This window comes from Oryza sativa, chromosome 12 (genome assembly GCF_034140825.1).
Source record: "Oryza sativa Japonica Group chromosome 12, ASM3414082v1".
Lineage (NCBI taxonomy): Eukaryota > Viridiplantae > Streptophyta > Magnoliopsida > Poales > Poaceae > Oryza > Oryza sativa.
This window is the reverse complement of record NC_089046.1, coordinates 22,729,261-22,739,562: the sequence shown is the minus strand read 5'-3', so window position 1 is coordinate 22,739,562 and position 10,302 is coordinate 22,729,261. Positions and strand designations below refer to the sequence as shown.

Sequence of the window (10,302 nt, the reverse complement as noted above, 5' to 3'; positions counted from 1 at the left end):
ACAATTTTCATATAATTTCCTTTCATGGTGAAACAACTGCTTTTCATCGTGAAACAATTTTCATGATGAGGGAGCACAACACAGTAAAGTAGCATTCCAAGCGAACAATGTGACTCTCCACACGGTTAGTTTATTTTACCGAACTGACCAATTTAAAAAAAACAAATTAATTTATTGGTCGTAGACTTTCAATTCTTTTTCTTCCAACCATAGGAGCTATGATATTGTTATATAATTTTTTTCTTCCAACCGTAGCCGCTTATGATGTTAATGCTTCGTCCAATAGAATACATCGAAGCGTTCTTGGACACCCAGATACGTAAAGCTTAATTTCGTTTTATTTCCTATATATACCTCTCAATCCCATGTATGCAACAACATGTATATTAAGTGTTATAGATTTCAAATAAATGAGTCATCTTTCGATTTTTTTTATTTTTTAGACTTTTTTTAATTTTATTAATAAATCTTTCCAAATAAATATTTTCAAAAACTGAATCTTTTAGCCATGCTAGCCGAGAGGCAAGAGGCTGGTGTGGCAGAACAACACTGCCACGACATCTGCACGTGGCGTAACAAAGTTATTTGGCCACGCTAGGCGGGCTAGCGCGGCCAAAAGCTTTAGATTTGGAAATACGTTTTGGAAAGTTCTATTAATAAAATTAGAAAATAAAAAAGTCTAAAAGATAAAAAAAATTCTCATCTTTGCTGCTAGGGTGTAAACATGAAGGATAGTAGGATACCAGAAGTCTAAGTAACTTATATATTTCACATTAGTGCATATATAGTGTAGTATGGCAAGTACTTAGTGATGTCAGTTTTAAGATGGCTTTCAATATATGCATGTGTTGGAGTCTGGCGAAGCATGCAACTATATTAGATTATTAGAAAATGAAAATCAACAAGACTAGCTATATCCCAGCATTATGCTCCATAAGTATGCAATATAGCCCAGACTTAATAGAATATACCTCATCACTTGAAAACTTAGAAGTTTCAGCCCAAAAGAGCTGTCGCCAACTACCCAATGTTTCAGTTGGGTCCACACGGCGCCATTGTGGGGTATGTCCGTCCCATTTTGGTCGGACCACGATATCATTTTTGTTTGTGTTTCTAACCTCCGGATCGACAAATACTAGCTAGCTATAGACAAGTAAATGTGTTCATGTTCAGTAGAAAAACTGAGCTAACAGGGCTTGGTACGTAAGGATTTTAGACGACGCTTCAAAAGGATGATGCTACCATATATTGATCCTGAAGGTGTACTTGATAGTTTCAGAATTTCTTGGCCAACAACGGCAGGCCTTTGCTGCTTCATCCTGATCTGACCAGCTTCAGTGCCGCCATTTCTCGTCTGGACAACTAGAGCATCTCCACTACATTGCTTCATCGGTTTGTTAAACTACACCAACAGTTACAGTGTGTGGAAGATCAACCAGCCGAGAGCTAGACTCTAATGTCTATTATGATTTCTATACCTCAATGCTGCCGGAGAAAATTGGTAATGTGGCTGGCTGACCAATTCACGATATGCTTCGTTTCTTCCTTTTGACTCCCAATCCTATTTTTGCGTAGGCTACGTACACTGCACAAATACACTTGTGATGCATTGAACCTTTCATGGGTATGTAAGATATGACAAAGGATTTCTCCATTGACGATGGTTACTCTTCTCTTTGTTCTCCTTTTATCGGTTAGGAAGCAACATGAACAATTAATGTACTCTCTTCGTACCAAAATAAGTTAATCTAATATTGAATATGCTAGTACTGCAAATCTGAACAATAGGTTAACTCATTTTGAAATGGAGGATGTAGAAATAATGAAGGATCGTACATCCTGATAAATTCCATAATATGTTGTTCAATTTGGGTCAACTGAAGAAGCTCACGCTTGCAAGTAGTTGAAAGAAAAATACTACTATATATACTAGGTTATGTAGTCGTCGCTTGTTCTCTATGCTGCTCCAATCCTAACCCTGGCCGAGAACAGGCGATGGCGACGACGGTGGCGGGTGCGAGCTCGTGAGTGGATATGTCGGCGGCGAGGCTAGGAACGGCGAGTCGCAGCGGCAAAACAAGCAACAGCTCATGAGCGAGCGAGCGAGCGACGGCGATGGCGGGGCACAAGGTGGCGGAGCTGTGAGCAATGACAATGGCAGGGCATGAGACGGTCTTTTTCAATAAAAAATTAGAGGTATATATGGAATTTTTCTTATAAAGTACTCCCTCCGTTCCTAAATATTTGACGCCGTTGATTTTTTTTAACATGTTTGACCGTTCATCTTATTCGAAAAATTTAAGTAATTATTAATTATTTTCCTATCATTTGATTTATTGTTAAATATATTTTTATGTTTTACATATTTTACAAAAGTTTTTGAATAAAACGAATGGACAATATGACTCTCCACACGCTTATTTCACTGAACCGACCAATTTTGGAAAAACAAATTATTTTATCGGTCCAACACTTTCAATTTCTTTTTCTTCCAACCGTAGGTAATCTGATCTTGTTATATAATTGTTTTCCAACCATAGCCACTGTTAGAGTTTGTGTCGAATATGTGTACGTAGTCGGTTACAGTTTAGGACTTGGAGTTGTAATAGGTATTAGGACTAGAGTATGAGTCGGACTCTATCCTAGGTTCTCTCATAAATAGAGGGGCGTGCCTGTTGTAACCGCATAGCGACTTAGCATAGCGAGAGGGAGCGGCTGCCGGCATCGACCGGCCATGAGTCGTTGTAACTCTGATACGCTGTATATGCTGGATCGGGGAGGAGAGCCCGTAATCAGTGCCTCGGAGATGTAGGCTACGGCTGAACTCCGTTACCAAATATTGTGTCTCGGTGTCGTCATTGTTTTGGATCTCCAATGGCGTTTTCTTCCGCGTTTTAGCTACCGATGTTGATTTCAGGGCTGGTTTTATAACAAGTGGTATCAGAGCCTGCAGAAGGTCCATGGTAGAGGCGCAATGGAGGTGCTCCACACCGCATAGCCTGCTGTAATGCCCAGGGAGGGGCATTGGTGCAAGGTGGAGCACGGCGGCGATCAATGGAGTCTTGATCGGTGGATCGAACACTTCTGGCGGCGGCCGGAACCGTCGATGGCTGCTTTCAACAGGGAGATGACTAGACGTGGTGCTCGGGTTGATGGCGGCGGAAGCGATTGGCGATCCAATCGGTGGGTCGGACACTTCGGGCGGGTGGCTCGGACTTTCCGGTGAGCTACTCTCGACAGGGAGACGTGCGGCCGCATGCTCGGGTTGATTGAAGCTGGAGGCGATCGGCGTTCTCGATCGGTGGATTCGAACACTCTGGGCGGGGTGGCCCGGGCCTTTCGATAAGCTACGTTCGACAGGGAGACGGCTAGACGTAGCGCTCGGATCGTTCGGTGGCTGGGAAGACGGCATGCGACTTATCGGCTTCGGCTCGCGATTAGATTGATGGCGTTCAATCAAAAGTCGGAGCGTGTGGATCCTATAGGCTGTTTTGGAGGTGTTGACGAGGTATTTGCGTGACAGACTGCTACGGAGAAAGCGCACATATGAAAAGCGACGGAATCAAGCAGAAGGGCAGTCAATTTCAGACCGTCAATGCGCTGATCAATTGTGTTAGCACAGCAATAAGCATTGGTTGCAACTGACCGGCGGTATTCGTCACTGGCGAGGTTCAGCGGGAGGCTAGGTGGCTACGCTAGAGGTCGTACGGGTGCGTGGAGGCTGAGGAGGTCACGGAGATGGCGGTGTGCACGTGTTGGTGTTGAAGCCGGGACCATGGAACGTGGCCAGAGCCTGAGTAGCAGGAAGTCGGATTGCACAGGACTCGATCTGGAGAGGTTGTGACATGGAAGGAGTCGGATATGTTTCCAACTCGGATGCATAGCACAATAGAGAAACAGATTGAGGGAGAGACCTAGTCAAGCACGGAAGGGGAATCGGACGAGGATTACGATCTGTCCATGAATGGGACTCGATTTTTCCCAAATAAAAGCAGCGGAGGACCACGGGATTGCAACAACGCAATCGAAACAAACCACAAGGCAAGGGCGAGATCTTACCTCTGATTTCGTGGGCAGCGTGGTTTGGGGCGGCGAGTTCACGGGCGGCTGGAGGCGTCATTGCAGGCGGCGTGCAGCGGCGTGGTGCTCGGCGCGGCGTTCGTCGTAGCTCGGGCAGGAGCTTGCGGCGGCGGCGGCGGTTCCCGGCGAGGAACCGGCGCCGGACTTCGACGGCGGGTGCTCCCAGGTGGCAGGCGGCGGCTTCCCAAGGCAGGCGACGCGGCGGCTCCTCGCGAAGTCGGCGCAGGTGACGGCGGCAGGAGGTGGCGGCGCCCAGGCGGTTTCCGAGGCGGGGCGGCGCGGTGGTCCCTTGCGGGGCCGGCGGCACAGAACGGTGGCGTGAGGAGCAGGAGGCGGCGGCGCATCGGGAGAACGCGTGCGCAGGAGGAAGGGGAGCGAGAAAAGGCCGAAGGAAGGAGAGGAATCGATCTGATTCCTTTGACCGCTCGGTTTGATTGGTTTTTTGACCGAAAAAAAAACCGAACCGGTTTTTTGGAGAAAAAGAAAAGGGGTTGGTTTTGTCCGACTGGTGACTGTGCAAGTTTAGTCGGTGGGTCAATTAATCAGGGCAGATCAATTTAACAGGGCAACAGCTGTTGAGTTGATTATCGTCGATGGCGGCGATGGTGGTTTCCAAATTTGAGGTGGTGAAGTTCGATGGCACCGGGAATTTCATTCTCTGGCAGATGAGGCTGAAGGATCTATTGGCTCAACAAGGGATATCCAAGGCTCTTGAGGAGACGATGCCGGAAAAGATGGATGCTGGCAAGTGGGAGGAGATGAAGGCGCAGGCAGCTGCAACAATACGCTTGAGTCTCTCGGATTCTGTCATGTACCCGGTCATGGATGAAAAAACGCCGAAGGAAATTTGGGACAAGTTGGCAAGCCTGTATATGTCCAAGTCGCTGACGAGTAAGTTGTATCTCAAACAACAGCTGTATGGTTTGCAGATGCAAGAGGAGTCAGATCTTAGGAAGCACGTGGACGTCTTCAATCAGTTGGTTGTGGATCTAAGTAAGTTAGATGTGAAACTTGATGATGAAGACATGGCCATAATTCTTCTGTGCTCGCTTCCACCGTCATATGAACATGTGGTGACTACCCTGATGCACGGCAAGGATACTGTCAAAACTGAGGAGAAAATTTCATCGTTGCTTGCACGAGACTTGAGAAGATCAAACAAAAACGAGGCAATGGAGGCTTCTCAGGCTGAGAGTTTGCTGGTCAAGGCAAAGCATGATCATGAAGCGGGGGTGTCGAAGAGCAAGGATAAGGGGGCACGGTGCTATAAGTGTCATGAGTTTGGACATATAAGGAGGAATTGCCCGTTACTGAAGAAGAGGAAAGGTGGCATTGCAAGTTTAGCAGCTCGTGGTGATGATTCAGATAGCAGCAGTCATGAGACTCTCACAGTGTCTAATGAGAAGTCTGGAGAAGCGTGGATGTTGGACTCAGCTAGTTCCTATCACGTGACATCGAAGCGGGAGTGGTTCTCTTCATACAAATCTGGTGATTTTGGTGTTGTTTACTTGGGCGATGACACGAGTTATCGTGTTGTTGGAGTGGGTGATGTCAAGTTCGAGATGTATGATGGAAACGAGGTGCTACTTTCAGATGTGAGACACATGCCGGGACTAAGGAAGAGTTTGATTTCGCTTGGGAGCCTACATGAGACAAGTTGGTTGTATCAGGTGGATTTTGATAGGAAGACCATGAATATCATGAAGGACGGCAAGACTGTTATGACTGGTGAGAGGACAAGCTCATGTTTGTACAAGTTACAAGGAAGTGCTGTTGCAGGTGGAGTCATGGAAGATAGGCATGCTGGTGTTGCTGTGCACGATCCTGAAGGCGGTGAGCCTGGCGTAGGCTCGTCGGGTGGCTCGGCGTGAACTGTGGCAGAACCAACTCAAGTCCTGGTACACGGAGGTTCGAGCAAGTAACAAATTCAGGTTGGCGTGGCATATTCGTCAAGGTGGAGTTTGTTAGAGTTTGTGTCGAATATGTGTACGTAGTCGGTTACAGTTTAGGACTTGGAGTTATAATGGGTATTAGGACTAGAGTATGAGTCGGACTCTATCCTAGGTTCTCTCATAAATAGAGGGGCGTGCCTGTTGTAACCGCATGGCGACTTAGCATAGCAAGAGGGAGCGGCTGCCGGCATCGACCGGCCGTGAGTCGTTGTAACTCTGATATGCTGTATATGCTGGATCGGGGAGGAGCGCCCGTAATCAGTGCCCCGGAGATGTAGGCTACGGCTGAACTCCGTTACCAAATATCGTGTCTCGGTGTCGTCATCGTTTTAGATCTCCTATGGCGTTTTCTTCCGCGTTTTAGCTACCGATGTCAATTTCGGGGCTGGTTTTATAACATCCGCTTATGATGTTAATATGCTTCGTCGAATTGAATGCATCAAAGCGTTCTTGGACATTCAGATACCTAAAGCTCCCGTTTTATTTCCTATACCTCTCAATCCCTTGTATGCAACAACATGTATTTGTATATTATGTGATGGGCCTCTTGCATTTGCATCATGGAAAACCAAAATGTGTTATAATCTCCTGCTTAATTCTCTCGGTTCTGTTAAGAATAGCATAATGGTAGAATTTCGCTTATAAATATCTGTCGCCTTCAGAAGCCACTGCTTCCTCTCCTTCCAAATATAAATCATTTTGGCGTCAAAACACTACCTATATAAGTCATCTGAGAACAACTTTTCTCCCCTTTTTTTCTCTAGCTATATATTCTTGAGAGGTTTAACTGTATCTGCATAGTTTGCATCCTCAGCGCTGATGCTTCAACAAACATGGACGGTCAAAACACAACGCACTCCTCTGCTTCACCACGTCTCCCAATCCTATATATGTTACGAAGTAGTACTCTCTTCGTCCCAATCCTAGATCTTCGAATAGCTATTATATATGCTACTATGCTTTTTCACACTTGACTTTTATATGGAACGTATTTTGTTAGTTATATTGTCTTGCGATTCTCATTTCTCAGCTAGCCCTAGCTAGTCTTCCACTAATTAGCCATGGCAGCAGCGCCCATCTGCATCTCTAGCTAGCTAATGTATCTCAGTCCGGTAAGTCGATTACCAACTATTGTCAAGGAGTAGGCTATGACTACAGTTCTTGGGTTGCTATCTACACTATTAATTTGTACCGTGAATTAAGAGCAGGAAGCAGTTGTGTTACAAACAGTGGAGGTTTTGTAGCATCAGGATTCCATAAGCTTATTTTCAGGTTGTGATATGACATAACTTGCTGTGCTCCCTTGATTCGCAACGCCTCAGAATCCAACATATATATGTAGCCATCTTGCATGCTTGCGCTCAAAGCACTTACTCTCTCACTCTGGTATCTAGATTTCGTGGAGTGGTTATGGATTCCCCTGTTTTGACCTTGCTACTCTCTCCGCTGTTGTATTTTATATCTTACGAAGTAGAAAATATAAAGCATAAATGATGTACTATAAGTACACCCGTATATAAAGTCCATGACTTCGATGTTACTCAATATGGACACACTACTGAGAAAACCCTTTCTATAGGTGGCTAAAACGCATTTACAGAGATGGGTCCACTGATTGCCGCTTAAAAGGCATGTGAAGCTAAGGTATTTGCATAGGCGGGTAAAGCACCGTCTTTAAAAAGGATCATCGCAGGCGGTCATCTTAAGGCGGTCCTCTATGAAAATGAATTTTACAGGCGGTGATCTGCGTAATTAAGATGACCTCACAACCCCGCCTGTGTGGTAGTGCATTTCACAGGTGGCCGCCTTAAGTCAGACGCCTCCGGAAACCTTTCCAAGATTTTGTAAAGTGGGATGTATATACCATTGGCTCTAGCTTCGGAATCAAGTAATAATATTTACAAGTTAACTTGCTTCACCTAGGCATGATCACTGTATATTTTCTGTTGAATTATAGAACTGAATATTGACACCTGTAACGATGCTAGAGGTGGCTGCTGCCTGCCACTGTGTTTTAACAATTACTGATTCTCTGAAACCTAGAAAGTTAGTGGACGGAGACTCATTGCATAGCAAAACCCCGAGTCCCCGACCATCCTTGTATGACCATAGGTGATCGTCGCAAGGAGCTTGAGCATGATTTCTACACCAGGCGATCCATTTGCCTGCTGGTCTTGGAATATGATACTACTGATGTTTTTACATTACTTTTCCTAGGTCTCTGCATTGTTTTCTTAGTTCATCAGCGAAAAGTGAAAGAGGTAGCAGTGTTGCAGATAAACCGGAGAGGTTTTAGCCCATCAGTAGATTGCTACCACCGTGCTGATATTTCCAAATTTGTGGATGGCTGGCCAACTAAAATCGCACTCCATTGCTTCACCATGCCTCCCAATTCTACGTGTGTGGCTAACTAAACACGTTCAAAGCAAATAAAAAAAATTCTCACTGGAATGTGGAGTTCATGTAGAAGTTCCCAGTTGTTCATCCCTTCTCCACACTCCCGTTTATAACTACTGCCATACAGTGATAAAGCAATGAATAAATGCACACCCTTATTCAATCAGTTTATTCTGACCAAGAAAATGGCTAAGAGTACTTCGGAGCAAAACGTTATATACAATCAAGTGGTCCTTATTCTAATTTCCTTTGCTGCAATTATGAAGTTTGGGCCAACAATCTTAGACCTTATTGGCTTATTCTGGTAAATGGTTATTGATTCATTAGTTTGTTAAGTGTGATTAACTAAGAGTAAAATAACACATTTCCAAATTGCCTGATGGCCTAAATTTAGTTTCATAGTTGCGGTACTCCATGGAGGATGACTGTTGGGGCAAGGAGAGCGACATTGCACCATTCACTCCCTGGTAGCTTCGGAGGAGATAGGGCCCCGTCGGGAGGCCCGCCACCAGTGCCATATGGAGCCCGTCTCCGCAGGGAGAACCCAATCCGAAGGCCTAGGAAGCCAGCTGAGCCCGAAGAGGGCAGTTCGCTCCCAGGAGTTCGGAGTCAACCGGAAGGCCCGGGGGATCCCAAAGCCCAGTCAAGGGCCTCTGAAGGCCCTAGAGCTGGTTCAAGGGATCTGGAGGCCCATGAGCCGGCTCAAAGGCTCCAGAGCTCTTGCCATGGCTCCAAAGCCGAAGCCTACAGAGGACACCGGGAATAACTATGGGGCACTATAAAAGCGCACTACTCTTCCTCCAACCATCACCGTCGTCACGTCACGACTGGCGATGTGAAAGCCGATGCTAGTCATTACCTGGAGCCCGCTATTACCCAAGTAAACACTAGCATCATGATGGCGCCATACCGCCCTCCTTAATGGGCGCCACTGACTCTTGGTCTGGTGAATGGGCTCCCGAACCGTTGGCGGGCCCACCTGTCAGCCACCCCGGTATAGCTAGAGAGATAGGGGTAGGGTTGTAATTTCCTTTACATGTAACTCAGTATAAATATATAAATGCTACCCTCTGAAGAGGGAGAGAGCAATACACTGGTTGAACACTCATGAGTTCTGTTCCAGCAATGACTCTGTGCCTTTGCTCACCGCCGCCACTGTGTTTTTCATTCTTCCTTGACCCTATATGCTGCTGTTAGACAATTATTCCTGATCATGAAGATCTGTTGGATCTATTACTCGCACATTAAGGATGCTAGCTGGATGCGAATGCTACGATTTTGCAAACTGAAAATATGCTATGATCTTCAGTTGCAGCATCTATTCATGACTGTATTGTCTGGCTATGTCATCGAGCATCGACTACCAGTACGTATTTTGTTTGATAATTAATTAAGCTTAGATTTGGCAACTCTGAGGATGTTGGAAAGCTTAATGTCGTTCTGTTTCAAATTAGTCTTTCTATGAACCCATTGGATGGATATGTTGTTGGTGCAATGAACCCTAATCCTGACAATCCCTTCATCACACTGTTGGTGTGGAAACTTTAGCTGGGAGATTCATTTTCCTGCTGGTCTGTGAGCTGTGATGTTTCTTCATTGCTCCGTCTGGACCCCCTCCATCCTGTTTGCTCGCGGTGGTTCTTGTCACAGTTGTAGAGACAGTGTAGTGTGTGTTGCTGTTTGAACTGATGTTTCTCTGCATCAGGAGTATGATATATATCTATCCTCTCAATGCGGCACTTCAACAACCATACATGGTTAGCCAACTCACTGTTAGCTACACTAACTAGAGAACTAGATGGAAATGAATAATCGCTCGAGAACACGAGATAGTTTCACCAATCCGACAGGATCGGCGGCGCCACTGTGCCTT

At 45.7% G+C, this 10,302-nt stretch overlaps 1 long non-coding RNA gene across 1 annotated transcript; it reads right to left on the bottom strand.

Moving 5' to 3' along the window:
• Nucleotides 1-912: 912 nt before the first annotated feature.
• LOC107279811 (uncharacterized) lies at nucleotides 913-4,467 on the bottom strand. The gene is made up of 3 exons (XR_001542347.3): nucleotides 4,060-4,467; nucleotides 1,479-1,585; nucleotides 913-1,402 (listed from the first exon to the last, which is right to left on the bottom strand). It is a non-coding gene; the product is annotated as an uncharacterized lncRNA (long non-coding RNA).
• Nucleotides 4,468-10,302: the final 5,835 nt, after the last annotated feature.